Source organism: Bicyclus anynana, chromosome 7, assembly GCF_947172395.1.
Source record: "Bicyclus anynana chromosome 7, ilBicAnyn1.1, whole genome shotgun sequence".
Taxonomy (NCBI): Eukaryota; Metazoa; Arthropoda; class Insecta; order Lepidoptera; family Nymphalidae; genus Bicyclus; species Bicyclus anynana.
Genome location: NC_069089.1, coordinates 13,320,658 through 13,337,077, shown reverse-complemented (window position 1 = coordinate 13,337,077; position 16,420 = coordinate 13,320,658). Strand labels below are relative to the sequence as shown.

Here is a 16,420-nt window from a genome sequence, read left to right as displayed (position 1 = left end):
TTTAGATAGAGGTCCGCTAAGAATGGATTATGCGAGATGGCCGGATTAAGGAGGTCTAAGGGCAGACGAAGTCGCGGGCGACCGCTAGTTTAAAATAAATTTAATTTATAAACAAAGTACAGTAGGTAGGTCATATATAAACAAGAGGAAGCACCTGAGAGTTATGCAAAACCACGTATATTAATCGTCGAAGGGAAGCGAGCAAATGAAGTCACATTATCCTATACAAACGACAGTAATCCTAGTTGAAAATGGTTGACTCCGCTGTAGAGTGTATCTTGGAGATAACGAGTTTAAGAACTGAAAATACTGAATAACTTTTAAGCCGTGATAACTTAATTAACGTTGCAGGCTTAATTATGCTGCTTAGTTACCTTTAAAGATAAATTACATAGTAATGACATGGTTATATAGATTGGAGTCATTCAAATAGCGAAATGTTATTAAGTTCTATTCGAGTAGAAGGACGATAACTAAAATTAGCTAGCTAGTAGGTGCCTACTAATAAATAAAATACAATACCACAATACATACAATACATATAAATAAAATTGAAGTGGCTGTCTGTGATTTCAAAATAAGAGTAACAACGTTTTATCAAGTGCATATATACGAGTACTACTAGCCGACCCCACGCGGTTTTACCCGCGTGGTTCCCGTTCCCGTAGGAAAACGGAGATAATATATAGCCTATAGCCTTCCTCTATAAATGGGCTGTCTAATACTGAAAGAATTTTTCAAATCGAACCAGTAGTTCCTGAGATTAGCGCGTTCAATCAAACAAACAAACAAACTATTCAGCTTTATAATATTAAGTATAGATGTTATTTACACCATACCAACACTTTTGTATCTGTTAGTTTGTCCGGGCTAATCTCAAAACGGCTGAAACAATTTTTAACGAGACTTTCACCAGTAAATAGAGGATTTTATAGAGCAACATATAGATTAGGTAGATACTTTTTGCCCCGGAAAAATCCAAGGTTCCTGCGGTATTTGTGATAACTGAAATCCACGTGGACGAAGTCGCGGGCGTCCGCTAGTACTCAATGAACTCGAAGATATACAAAGCTTACTAGTTACTCATAACCATACAACATAACATTTTCTATAAAGATAATAAATATCATGTAACGCCATCTACAATTACTCTAGAAAATTGTTTCACACCCCTGAAAAGTGGTTCAAATAGAAAACGTTTCCCTTGGACATAACGACACTGCCATCTGTTACCGTTTTTTCGTAACACGTAAAACGAGTAAACACTCGGGACACTATTAAGAAGCAAACACTATTGCTTATTTAGGTTGAAGCTTATGCGATAGATGGCAGCAACCCAAATCCTCAATAGCTAATCTGCGATATAGGGTCGGACTCATCAAAGAAAGATCATGGTTCGATCCCGTTCACTGGATGATTGACTAATGGCTGGTGGGGGCTTCGGCCGTGGCAAGTTACCACCCTACCGGCAAAGACGTACCGCCAAACGATTTAGTGTTCCGGTACGATGTGTGCCGTGTAGAAACGGAAAGGGGTGTGGATTGTCATCCTCCTCCTTACAAGTTTTCCCGCTTCCATCTAAGACTACATCATCACTTACCATCAGGTGAGATTGTAGTCAAGGGCTAACTTGTAAACAATAAAAAAAAATCGATAATAAGACAACTACCCTGTTATTTTTGTGTATTTTGATTGAAAATTCCGCCTAATTGAAGGATAATAACTATCTTTTAAATGATCTTTTAAATTCTTTTGTTCGTTCTTAAATACTCGTAGGTAGGTACTAAAGCACCTTAGTCTTTAAATTTTAATTAATTGTCTGAAAAACGAAACGTAACATAAGTAATTAAAATTCGAAATTAAGATTACGTATTTTAATTTTAAATTTTAATTACTTACTACTTTGATCCGCACATTCAGGCTTCAGTAATTAACGCAACTGTAACTTTATACTGAGTAAAACTAACTTGGAAATAATTAGGGTTTGAAAGCGAAATGATCCCAAAAACTTAATTTTACGTTTAATGGTAGCTCTCTATTGTTTAGTATAAGATTGATTGACTCGTCTAAATACCTCTAATCAGACTTTGTCAAATCCACAGCTAGAGGGAAACTAATCGCAAACTTTGCCACAAACCTTCAGGCGGAGCCAGATGTTTGGGACCATTCAAATAAATACAATTTCCGTGTAAATCTATACAATACAACTTTTGTTGTATAATGTTTTGTACGTAGTTTTTGAACGTGTCCCGATATAGCAAAGTTGAAAAGTGTTAGCCATGAAACTCTATTTTATTTATCTATACTATTATTATAAAGCTGAAGAGTTTGTTTGTTTGATTGAACGCTAATCTCAGGAACTACTGGTCCGATTTGAAAAATTCTTTCAGTGTTAGATAGCCCATTTATCGAGGAAGGCTATAAACTACATTTTATCTCCATATTTTAACGGGAACGGGAACCACGCGGGTGAAACCGCGCGGCGTCTACTAGTCATTGTATATACCGTACTTAGGTTCATTTATCATCTTCATTAACAATATTCGGCTCACTGTTGAGCACGAGTCTCCTCTCAGAATGAGAGGGGCTAGGCCTTAGTCCACCACTCTGCGTATGCGGATTGGCAGACTTTACACACGCAGAAAATTAAGAAAATTCTCAGGTATGCAGGTTTCCTCACGATAGTTTTCCTTCACCGTTTGTGATGTGTGATATTTAATTTCGTAGAAGTCACTTAACTGAAAAGTTGGAGGTGCATGCTCCGCACCAGATTCGAACCTACGCCCTCCGAATTGCATGCAAAGGTCATAACCATTGGGCTATCACACGTATACCTATAACTATATGTACCTATGGCTATAGAGATATTAATAAATGTACTTTAATTAAATTGGTATGCTTTTTTTCAATACATTATTTTACCTAGCCTTGTTAATTTTTCTTCTGTCGTAACTACATGTTTCAGTCACGCCCGCCCATCAAGAATAAATTTGAATCTCACAGGAATTTTCAATAAAATAAATAATTGGAAAGACATAAATTTGGGCGTGCACATGAAATATTGGCGCATCAATTTAATAATAAAGCGATTTTAAACGCTCTCGTCACTTTGGGCGGTATGAATTTTCATTAAATTTCGCAAACAATCCACGACCATCGATCACAGAATGACTACGAAAATAAACGGACAGACCGTCGAATAATGAGTCTGTATTTTTAGTTCCGTGTAAAATATTATCGTGCACAGGTGCTATTCGTCCGGAATGCTTACAAAATCTTTATGCGTTGGTTACTTTTATACAGTTTACTTTTCCGTTCGAGATTTACGAGTACCAGTGCGTTTCGAATGAAAATACATTTTAGAATGATCTCGATATTCTAGACTAGCGGACGCCCGCGACTTCATTTACGCTGCAGGCATGTGGGCTCATCGGATGGTGAGTTGCTAGTGGCATTACGGTAAAAAAAGGAAAGTTATTAGCTAGATCTAAAACCCAGGACCTCGTCATCATAAGCCACTTATGCTAACCACAGCACCAACGAGGCATCTTTCATACAGCAGTAGGTAATGTATACCTACTATCTATACTAATATTATAAATGCGAAAGTAAGTTTGTCTGTCTATCTGTCTGTCTGTCTATTACCTATTTACGGCGAAAAGGCTGAACCGATCGAGATGAATTTTGGTATAATACACTTATAGTACATAGGAACTTGAAGCAAAACATAGGGTACCTACTTTTAACCCAAAAATAAAAATAGAAATGGGTGGAATAGGGGTTGAAAGTTTGAATGGAAAGTCCTTCATTTTCAGAGTTAGTTTTAAAAATTTGTTTATAAATCATAAAAAAAATACGAAACTACATTTTTTTAAAACTAAATTTTTTAGAACTACATATAATTACATTATATGTAGTTCTAAAAAATTTAAATTCAACCCCAAAAGTGGTGAAATAGGGCTTGAAACTTTACATTGATTGCTAGTTTATAATATACTGGTCGTTATATATCAAATAAATAAGTATTTATATCAGGAAGTAGAACCTATAGTTATAGTTTACAAAAACATTTTTTTCTTAAAAAATTTCATCTAACCCGCAAGAGAACTTAAATTCTCTATTATAAAGAATTTAGGATTTAGGGCATGGGATCTTCACCTTTCAACCCTTTACAATATAGGTTTTAGAATACGAAATGTCCTTTCAAAGATTGCTAATACTTTTAGGAGTTAAAAAGGTTGCGAAGTTTGAGATTCGCATAATGTAAATCCTGACAAAGTTCAAGTAGCCTTAGGATAGGCAGTCTGTTCTTCACGCACACGGGACGGAGGACATTTTATTTTTGTGTGTGTCTTTTGTACTTTAACATATAATTTAGGTACTAAGATTTATTCAAATTCTGCTCTGCAGAGAATTATGAAAATTCTCCTAGTATGCAGGTTTCCTCACGATGTTTTTCCTTCACCGTTTTGAGACACATGATATTTATTTTCTTAAAGTGCACTCAACTGAAAAAGTTAGAGATGCATGCCCCGGACCGGATTCGAACCTACGCCCTCCGAAATCGGAGGCAGAGGTCATATACACGGCGTATTGATTCAGAAATTATCTTCTTACAATACCACAAACTTCACCTCTATAAAACATTAGTGTATAGTGGAAGTAAATATCAGATAATGAAAAAGCTATTGTACCAATATCAAAAATCCAAATGGATTTCGAGTTACTAGCATAAGAAGTTGAATTAACTGGCCACATCTCAGATATAGGCAACAAAATTTGTAATAAAAGCCATCTTGATATAATAATATTTGTTATTTATGTTTATAAGTAATACTGTCACCCAAATTCCAAGGTGACAAAGAAAAAGAGCAGGAAAAATGTTTGCGCATTTTTCACTTCCCTTTATCATATTGGGACGACATATTTTTTCATTATTGATGGAAGTTTATGTTTTTGTGCTATGTGAATAAATAATGATATTTATAATATGTGTCGGCATACGTTACAACTATATGTTCCATTTTAGAGACGTGTTAGCCTAGTGGATATGATCTCTGCCTCCGATTCCGGAGGGTGACGGTTCGAATCCGGTCCGGGACATGCACCTCCAACTTTTCAGTTGTGTGCATTTTAAGAAGTTAAATATCACGTGTCTCAAAACGGTGAAGGATAAACATCGTGAGGAAACCTGCATACCTGAGAAATATCTCAATTCTCTGCGTGTGTAAAGTCTGCCAATCCGCATTGGGCCAGCGTGGTGGACTATTGGCCTAACCCCTCTCATTCTGAGAGGAGACTCGAGCTCAGTGGTGAGCCGAATATGGGTTGATCATGATGATGATGAATGATATTTTATAATATGTGTCGGCATAAGTTATAACTACATGTTCCATTTGAGAGACGTGATAGTCTATAGTATAGTATATATAGTCTATAGTCTCTGTCTTCGATTCAGAATCGGAGGCAGAGGTCATATCCACTGGGCTATTTTAAAAATTACGATACGATAATTTATTATCTAATCAAAATTATACCCACAGTAACAATTTCATTATAAGCTCAAACGGTATTCTTACTAATATTCATAACAATCAATTAGTAAAGCAGTTGCAAAGATAATCGGATTACTGTAATCCCGTAGAACTTTTATGCAATACCAATACGAAACGTACAATTCAGGCAACAAAAACAATTATTGCTACGACAATTATTGCGATAGTTTGCCTTTAGGCGATGTATTGAATTGAATATATTGAATTTACATACAATAGAAAAACCTTTATTTTTTAATACACTCCATTAATTAGAATTAGTTTTCTGAAAGGTTGTGTTTGACGACCGCTCTAATGGAATTGTTTAATCTTTGCTGTAAGCCGATGAAGGTCTTGATTTCTATTCCCAACTCAGATCAATTTATTATCTCATATTTTCTAACTTCAATTTTGTCTTCCACGTAGCCTGCTAAGCAATTTAGCTTATCGATACGATGCCGTGTAGGAACCTGGTAAGTGCGTAGGTCAAAAAAGGAGGTGTCTAGGGAAAAACATAATAAGCCTCAGCCACACAAGGTTACAGACATGCGTGCCACGGTTTCTTTCTAGGCGACAAATAGTCCAAGAGCTACTGAACCAGAGAAACAGACATCACTAAAAGCTAAAAGGTTAGATTTACACTTACGATTTATAGTACGCTAAGGGCAATAGCCACGAACTGGCAGGCGTCAGGCCTGCACGTCATCGGTCCCTTTATTTTATTAATTGTAAAATTAATTGAAATAAAAACTCGTTTCTGTAAGCTTAAAAATTTTATTGGATGTAGCTCATTTATTGTAAATCGTGAAAACAAAATTACAATGAGCACAAGTATATGACAGATGAATTGAAGTAAAATGAACTTTTTCCTTTATACTTATTATGTAGCATATAGCCTTCCTAGTGACACGGTAGTTGCTTTTATTAGGGTTTTCCGTTTTTTTTTATTATAATATACGGAATCCTAAACGTAAGAGAAAACTGGGGCGAAATATTACTAATAGTGATCTATGACTTTACTTTAATCTATTTTAATATGTCATAAAGTTTATATATAAAAAATTTTTTTTAAGTAGAATTGATTAAGTAGTGAACTAGATATCTAGATATGAAATGAAACGAAATCCTACTTAGGTCCAAAACACACATGATATAGACACAGTTTCTAATTATGCCACTGAAAACTCGTTAAAATAAACCTCAAAATGAGCAGGTAGATTAGGAAATGTTAATTAATTTTCTAATTATATGGGGTTGCGGGTATAACGACCCCTTTGCAAACATTTGTAAATTTACATATACTCTCACTTTTTAAAATCGACGGGTCAAACAACCGACGTCATATTTTTAAATCACACAAGTTTATAAATACTCTAAATAATATATATTTTTTATTAAAATAAGCAACAAGTTTTTTTTACAAAAAAAAAAACAATGTGAGCCGTCACGGGACGCCTGGCAGATGTGAAACATCGACATTATTTTGTAAAAGAAATATGCAGAAAAGAACAGTAGAAGAGAATCACACAGTCGATTGCACATGGCGACGCGTCGCCACATCGTACACACATACAGACTGTATATATATAAATACTGTATATATATGTGCTCGTAAAGACTGCACTATTGTTAATAATAATAAAACTGTCGATGGACATTTCTATCGATATACACGTAACGACGTAGCCAAAGTGGTTTTAAAAATGACAAGGGGCAAATCCCCTGGATTTGACGGCCTCAGCCTGGAGCACATCTTGTATGCTGGTGATCAAGGTTTTGATGTCCTGGCGGAATTCTTTTCTTTTTGGGTAAACTCAGGGTATTTACCAAAAAACCTCATGAAAACCGTGGTGGTTCCTGTCCCCAAAAACAAAACCGGTGACCTCTCTAGCCTCAAAAACTACAGACCGATTTCATTAGGAACTATTGTTGGAAAAATACTGGAGAGATTGATATATTCTGATGTAAATCAGAATATAAAGATTGATGATGCACAGTTTGGTTTTCGTCCCGGTCTTTCGACAGATTCTGCGATTTTTAGCCTCAAGTCAACGGTCAGCTACTATACAAATAGAGACACATCAATCTATGCATGTTTTTTAGATCTTAGCCGAGCTTTTGACCTGGTTAACTATCAGTTACTATGGCAAAAACTTATTAGGTCCAACGTACCGAAGAAAACCGTAGATTTGTTGAGATACTGGTACGAGAACCAAACAAATGTTGTGAAATGGGGCGACGCTACCTCTAATAATTTCAGATTAGAGTGTGGCGTGCGTCAAGGTGGGCTGACATCTCCGGACCTTTTTAGTCTGTATGTCAATGACCTGATTGAGGAACTCAGAAGTGCTAAAGTAGGCTGTCACATAGGCACAACATGTGTAAATAACTTAAGTTATGCTGATGATATGGTACTTCTGAGTCCCTCAATCAGGGGACTTAGACACTTGCTGAACATCTGTGAACGGTATGCGAGGGATCACGGTCTTAAGTATAATGTCAAGAAAACACAGATATTGGTATTTCGGGCAGGTAAAGGTCCGGAAAATGTGCCTTCAAATGTGAAAATGTGCCTTCAGTGCTTCTAGATGGAACTCCTATAGAAAGGGTGAACAAATTCAGGTACTTGGGGCATATTTTAACTGAGGATTTGCGCGATAATGACGACATCGAGCGTGAACGCAGGGCTTTGGCTGTTCGGTGTAACATGCTCGCTCGCCGGTTTGCGAGGTGCAGTCCCGAAGCGAAGCTGACGCTGTTCAGAGCATACTGTCAATGCTTTTACACCAGTCAGCTTTGGGTTAATTGCACCTCAAGGGCACGTAGCAGCATCAGAGTGCAGTATAATAACGCATACCGCATTTTGATGAGACTGCCCAAGTACTGTAGCGCATCGGGTATGTTTGCCGACGCCAAAATACAAGACTATTTTGCGATCGTCAGATCGCGAATTGCGGCTTTTTGGGCCCGTATCCGGAATTCTCGTAATGAAATCCTCAGTGTATGCTCTGAGTGCCCTGAAAACCCTATCTTAAAGTATTGGCTTACCGTGCATCGCGATAGGAACAAGAAATGAAAAAAAAATGTTTGCTTTCATAGAGAAATGATATATTGTAAATACCTAATTAATTAATATTTATATTATTAGATACTTTACTATAAATTTATTATTTAATTATTATTTCTATATTATCTGTGTATTTTAAATGGGTGTATAACCTGAAATAAAGAATTATTATTATTATTATTATTATATATACATATCATCTTATAGCGTGGCGACGCGTCGCCACGGCCTGCGTCGCCACGCCAGAAATCGGTCTTACGTGCGGCTATTGATTTTTCACATCAAAAAATTACACGTACAAGGATGTACATAGATCCTACATGGTTAATCTTACATAGACCTTTTCTTTTTTTTTTATAAATAGGAAGAGACAACATTAGTTAAATTTAGACAACATTAATAGTATGTTAGGCTGTGCACAAAGCATCGTCTATACGTAAAAATAGCAGCCTTTTGTTGAAATTATGAAATAATGGGGCGGATACTAAAAGGTATTCCTAATATAGTTTTTCATATCTCTAGAGAAATTAACCAGGCAAATTGATAGAGACACGATGTCCCTGAAATATTAAGTGTTAAAAGCCTAATTCACTTGGGTTGTTTATACTCGTAGCAGTAAAATAACAAATAAATGAACTTTCAAGTTTTTTATGACTCAGAACATAAAACATTTTGAAGTAACATTGTTGTAAATATTTGCACAAATATAAATTATGTGTAGCCGAGTTGACAAGTAGGCAATCCTCGTGCGTTTGCTAGAATAAATTTTAATATTTTGCTGCTTACGAAGTCAAAATTAAGTTGGTAATGTAACGAAGAAAAATGTAAAGCCATGGAAAATTTGAAGAACTTCAAGAGTTGTATACAATTTGTTACCAAAATACCTCCTAAGAAAATATGAAATTTTTATTTTCGTACTTCTCACCAAACTCTTCTCTTTGATTCTCTTTGATCTTTTCTTTGATTTTTGGGTTCAGTACCTCATAAAACAGAATCAGAACCTTCACAACCCTATAATACAATAATCACATTATCGTCCGTATATTTGTCTGCCAATCGGTCTGTCAAGATACTATAACTCTATCGACACAATACACAGTATAGAGTTCAAAATCAAAGGAGAAACCCTGTCTCCATACTAACTCGGGCCCAAATAATACAAATGACACAGAGCTGAAAATTGGCCATAAATTAGAAGAATTAAGGAGAACTCATGAGGCCAATTTCCAAAGAAATCTGTATTTGCAGATGGACAATAATTCATATCCTTATAATTCGCATCCTTTTGACATAGGACTCATTGCATTACCTGTGTCTAACTGCCATTAAACAGTTTTAATAAGAATTTGACACTAAATTGACACATCTAATCAATTTTTTTTTTTTTTTTTTTTTTATTTGTCCCCAACTTTGGGACAGGCAAAGATCGTTGACCATACAGCCTGTTCATACGTCAATGAAGTTATTTCTTGAGTTTGTATTTTATTAGGCAAAGCCTTGTCTGTCGTGTGTTATCTTATAGATTTTCTTCTATAAATATTAATCTTTGAAGATTCATCTGATTGTACTATAGTCAAATCGAGTAGGTATTATTCTGATCCTTAATTCATGATAAGGCACAAGGCCATTTCTTCAGTATTTTCCAATCCGGTGAATTCAAATGTCTTCAATTGTAGAAATAATATACTCATATATAATCTTGTAAGCTTCCATGTTCTTTAAAAGCTCTTGAGTTGTGCGCGGGATAATTTTTGGTGGTTTATAAACTTCTGATAATTTGTCAATAAATAATAAACGCTCTATATTAAATCTGGGACAAACGAAAAATATGTGATCTAAACTTTGTTCAAATCTATTATTGCAGAATGAGCACAACGGGGAGGAGATTATACCCATCCTGCTAAGATGAGCGTTAAATCTACAATGTCCAAATCTCAATCGTATAAGTGTGATGTAAAATCTTCTTCCGTTATAGTTTTGCGATTTAGCGAACCAGGGTTTTTTGCCCACCTCTTCATTTATGCCTGCATACCAAGAGCCTTTCAGTTTAGTAGTATTGGTCCATTCATTTTCCCAATCTTGTATCATTATCTTTTTTGCTAGTGCAAATAAATCGTTGTAAGGTATTTTATGACTTGTCATCGGATTATTAATTTTACAACTTGTAATGGATTTAGCTAAATAATCTGCTCGTTCGTTTCCTTCGACTCCTATATGTGCCGGTGTCCACATAAAATTAACTTTAATATTCTGCTGTTGTAACCGATATAGAATATCTTGGATCTTAAATAAAAATTCACTTGATTTTACATTCAAAGCATTTGCTTTAAGTGCTGATAATATGCTCTTGCTATCGGAAACAATTAACCAGTTGCTCTCATATTTACAATCGTTAATATACTGTAATGCTCTTAAAATAGCTAAAGATTCAGCAGAATAAATGCTCATGTCCTTATGTAAACGTTCTCCATGTCCATATTTTAGGTGAGGTATATAGAAAGCAAATGAAGTGATATCTACAGTTTTTGATCCATCAGTAAATATTGTCTTAACGTTCTCATATTCGGATATCTTTTGATAAACTTCCCTTTTATTTCTTAGCTTAGTGTCTATGTCTATGTTTATTTGTAAGAATCTACTATCATAATCTCCAGAAAAGCAAGCAGAATTATTTTCATTTTGTGATATAATTTGTCCTAAGTATGAATTTAATTCAGAGAAATCGTGAAGTAAGAAAGGTGTTTTAGATGATACAGAAAATGAAAAATTAGAGTTTATAGAATCAAGTTTTTTGTAAAGAGGATCTGATTTTTGTGATAACAACCTTATTATAAACTTTGATCTTAAATATTTAAACCTAATTAGTAATGAAGGAACGTTACATTCATTCTGTAAGGCATTTATAGGAGTGGTTTTCATGGCACCAGTTATGACTCTTAAATTATTATTTTGGATAACGTCTAATTTAGAAACTAAATTATTAGATGAGGCAAAGCACAGAAATCCATATTCAAAGTTGCTGCGAACGAGAGATTTATAAAGACTTAACAAAATTTTTGGGTCAGCACCCCAATAAGTTTTTGTTAAGGATTTAATAATATTTGATGCTTTAAAAGCTCGAGTTACAACGTAATCAACATATTTACTCCATGTAGTATTCTTAGTAAAAATTATTCCTAAAAATTTTATTTCATCCGATATATTAAGCTCGATGTCACTATAATATATTTGAATATTAAATTTGGGATAGTTATTGTTAAAAACTACTACATTTGTTTTGTCTATGTTAACATCTAAATTTAAATATTTAAAATAATTGTGTAGCTTAATTAAAGCTTCATTTAAAACCTTAGTACATTTATCAATATTTGAGTCATTACTGTAAACTACTAAATCATCAGCGTATTGAAGATTACTAACATTAGAACCTAAAACTAAATTTAATCTACGTATGTACAGAATAAATAATAAAGGACTTAAAATTCCACCTTGAGATACACCTTTGTAAGAATATCTAGGGCCTATTAATGAATTACAACTTTTGACGTAGACTTCTCTACCATGTAAGAAATTAAATATCCAGGAAATTAATTTATTTGGTATTCCTAGCAACACCAATTCTTTTGTCAGTATATGTAAATTAACATTATTGAAAGCTCCCACGATGTCGAAAAAAACAGCGATAAAACATTGATTTTGTAAAGAGGATTTATAAATATCTAGTTGAAGATTTGCTATACTTTGTCTCGAAGAACGACCTTTACGAAAACCGAATTGATTAGATGGTAATATATTATATTTTTCAATAAAAAATTCTAACCGTTGTTTTAAAAGTTGTTCGAAAATTTTAGCCATGCAAGAAGTAAGGGCGATTGGTCTATACGAATCATAGCAATTAACATTTTTATTCGGTTTTAAAATGGGTATTAAACAATCGGTTTTCCAATTATTAGGAATAAAATTATATTTCCACAAAGAATTCAAGATCTTTAAAACAACACACTTACTACTTTCTTCTAGATGTTTCAACATCTTATAGGGAATACCGTCGAGTCCAAAGGCTGTATCTCTTCGGGAATTTATTGCTGAATTTAATTCTTGATATGTGAACGGTTTAATAAGAAAATCATTACTAATACAATTGTTCAAATTATTATCTAAATTCAAACGTGACTCGACAGTGTCTGGGGTATATTTTTTAAGAAATGTATATATCCAATTGGGAATTTTACTATTGTTATGTGGTAAAAAAGAGTTATTAAATTTTCTAGACATATTCCAAATGTAACTTAATGGTGTATTCCTATTAAAAGATTCACATAAATTTTGCCAGCTAAGTCGTCTTTCTCTATTTAGAACAAATTTTTTAAAGGCTTGTAATTTTTTAAATTTTAGATATTTTTTTAAACATGGATCACTTTTGAACTCTATATATGCTTGTTTAGAATCTTCAACAGCCTTAGAACATAAATAATTCCACCATGGAAATGGTATTCTTTGTTTATTATGTCTTATTGGTGTGTTTTTTTTAGGTCCTGCTTTACTTTTAGTTACCAATGACTTATCTCTGGCAAAATTTAATAATTTAATCAGATCATGATATGAATCCAGGGGATTGCTATAGTGAAATGTATGGTTTAACAATAAGTCATTACAAAATGTCTTATAGGCTTTCCAATCTACAAGATTTGAATTAATTTTATTTGGAAATATGTTACTGTCTAGGTCTTCTAAGTTTTTATTTTTAAAATTTAATTGTATTGTTACAGGTAAATGGTAACTCCCCATCGGGTCATCAACCACCTTCCAATAGCAAGATAAGGCTAATGATGAAGAAACAGCTGTGAGATCTAAAGCATTTGGCTTCCAAATGTGTGTTCCTACAGTAGTTTTTTGTCCATCATTTAAAAGAATTAAATCATTTTCTTGTACACATTCTAAAACATTGGAACCTCTTTTATTTGTTGTAGAGCATCCCCATACTGTGTTTAAAGCATTAAAATCTCCAGCAATTAACATAGGTTGAGGAATAGATTTAATTAAGTTGCTAAGTTTTTCTTTTGTAAATATTGGTGAACAATTACCAGGACTATAACAACTAACAATAGATATTTGTTTGTCTAAATAGGTTAAGGATATAGCAACATTTTGAATTGAATTATCATGAAAAGTGTTAATATGTTTAAAATGTAAAGATTTGTGTATTAAAATAGGTCAGGTAATAAACGCAATGGAGTAGCCATTGCGTTTATTACCTGAGTCTAATCTAACTAAACTGTAATTCTTTATACTAAATTGATGATGAGGTCTTAGCCACGTTTCACAAATAATTGCTACATGGATGTTATTCTCTTTTAAAAAAAGTGTAAATAAATGTCGATTACTTTGCAAGCTCTGAGCATTCCATTGCATAATGTTTAATGAATCCATAAATTAATTTAAATGTTTTTTGTTAAATTTATTGAAAGTTTCAAGAAGAACATCTTTTATATTTTGGGTTGAAATTTCTTTTTCATTTACCTTATTTAAGGTTATAATTTTAACTATTGAGTGTAATAGAGTGTTAAGGATGGAGTCAGAATTTAACAGGGAAACAAATTGATCTGATGGGGAAATAGGCTTTGATAATGGAGGAAACGATTTCTCATTTAAAATAAACGAATATGATTTTCTTTCTACTTTGTTTTTATTTTCTTGAATTTTTTCCTGTTTGACTGGACATAAAGAAGATATTGCAATATGCTTACCGCTGCAATGACAGCATTTTGCCTCTGTAGTATTTATTGTACATACTTTATAATTGTGGTTGTTTCCGCAAATAGAGCATCTCTCCGAGTTCTTACAAAATTTTGCAATGTGGTCATACCGGAGGCACCGTAGACACTGCTTGACTGGGGGGATGTATGGTCTCACTTCAAACCGCCAGCTGTTTAAATCTACACTCTCGGGTAGGACGGGACATGAAAATGTAATGGAAACAGTTTTTGTAGGCTGCAACTGAGAAGAGTTATCGGTCTTAATTTTTTTCATAAATCTTCGCACACTTACAATATTTTTGGAGCTGTCTATGGCAGAATATATTTGTTGATTGCTTAATTCTATTGGAACATGCATAATTACACCTGTTATTTCTGTGGCTTTCGCAGGTAAGGTAGCATTCATTTTGAAATTGTCTAAAAATTTTTTATTTGTTAAGGCTGCATTTGCTAGCCCTGGTCGCTCAAATAATACTCCTATTTTGTATTTATTCATTCTTATTAGTTGTTTTATGCCTTTGTTGTATCTTTTTAAGTTGGATGATAGGGACATCATATCCCTATCTCCTATAGGTTTCATATTATCGACACTTTCGTAGAATACTATATATTCAAAGTCAGTACTGTTTTCTGGGTAAAGTCTTTGGTAATTAGGAATTCTAAATGGAACATATTTATTTGTACTTATATTATCTTCTCTCGCTTGTGTGAAAATTGAGGAGTCGCTGTCGCCGTCGGAATCAACTGAGCCGACGGACTCCATTACTTCTCCATCCTCCTTTTTGCGTTTTTTCCTCCCTCTCCCCATAATAAACAGAAAATAATCAACTAAATATATTAATTAAATGATACTTTATAAATAAAAATTTTAAGTTATTTCCAAAACGCGTCTTGGCTCTTCGAAAGTTCCCGCGCTTTTTCACATCTAATCAAATTAAGATAATAATATTATTTGACAAATACATACAAGTGAAATACTCATCAAAGAGAATATAATAAATTACTACGGTACGCATTTGCGAAGCTGGATCGGTATAAAAATAATGAAATCAGCTTATTTTCCTTGTTGGTGAACATTATTTCGGCTAAGATTCTAATTAAGTATTCTAGTAAAATATACAAGAATTTTAGTACATTTTTCATTTCTGTATCATTCTGAACAGTGGGCCCAATTTCGGACGTCTTTCTAAATTAACTTAATAAAAAGATACCTCCGCTTATGCCGCGAAGACACCGTTAGATGCATGAACAGAATAAACTTTTGCATATTCCAGTAAGCGTGTCTCTATCTTAGACTGTATCGTCACTTAATAACACGTGGTCAAATGACCGGACGCCGTCTTTGAAGGTAAATGTTATGTTTATTTATTATAACGCCATGATATTACAATAACATGAATCGAATATTGAAATATGAACTATTTAGTTGAAAGTCACGAGAATATGTAGCAAAAAAATAAATAGTTTTGTAATTATCGATCACCAAACTTCAAAATCGGTCAAAAGACCGCTGTCCGCTGTCCTGTCTTTCTAGTTTTAAAATCAGGAAAGATCGCTGTAAAAGGCTTGTCATTAAATAAAAATGGAAAAACGACAAAACAATTTTCCCATTGCATGTATCTCTTGTTTGCGTAGGGGTAAATAAAGCCTGATGAGATATGTCACTGTACGACATGCGTGATGAGACTGTCATCGCAAGGCGTATAACAAATTGAAGTAATTCGTTCATATGAACGAGTTTGTCTGCACTTTTATTATGATGTAAATCTAGTCTTTGTAAAATCAAAGTGTCTACTTATGCTACTAATATTATAAACGCGAAAGTTTGTATGGATGTTTGTCTTTAACGCCGCAACTACTAAACTTGGAATTTGGCTGAAATTTGGAATGGAAATAGATTTTACTCTGGATTAACACATAGGCTATTTTGGAAATCCGGAAAAATACGACCGAGAGATTTGTTGAAAACCTGAATTCCACGCAGACGAAGTCACGGGTAGCCGCTAGTAAATATTATAATCGCATTTATAATATTTACTAGCGGGTACCGTGAGTTTGTTTAC

At 33.9% G+C, this 16,420-nt stretch overlaps 1 protein-coding gene and 1 long non-coding RNA gene across 2 annotated transcripts in view; one reads left to right on the top strand and one right to left on the bottom strand.

The window, feature by feature from the left end:
• Positions 1-16,420, bottom strand: part of LOC112044075 (cAMP-specific 3',5'-cyclic phosphodiesterase) — a 629,441-nt gene that overhangs the window by 596,536 nt on the left and 16,485 nt on the right. The gene's annotated exons all lie outside the window — the stretch shown is intronic.
• Positions 11,723-13,552, top strand: LOC128198253 (uncharacterized). The gene is made up of 2 exons (XR_008250981.1): positions 11,723-12,386; positions 13,371-13,552. It is a non-coding gene; the product is annotated as an uncharacterized LOC128198253 (long non-coding RNA).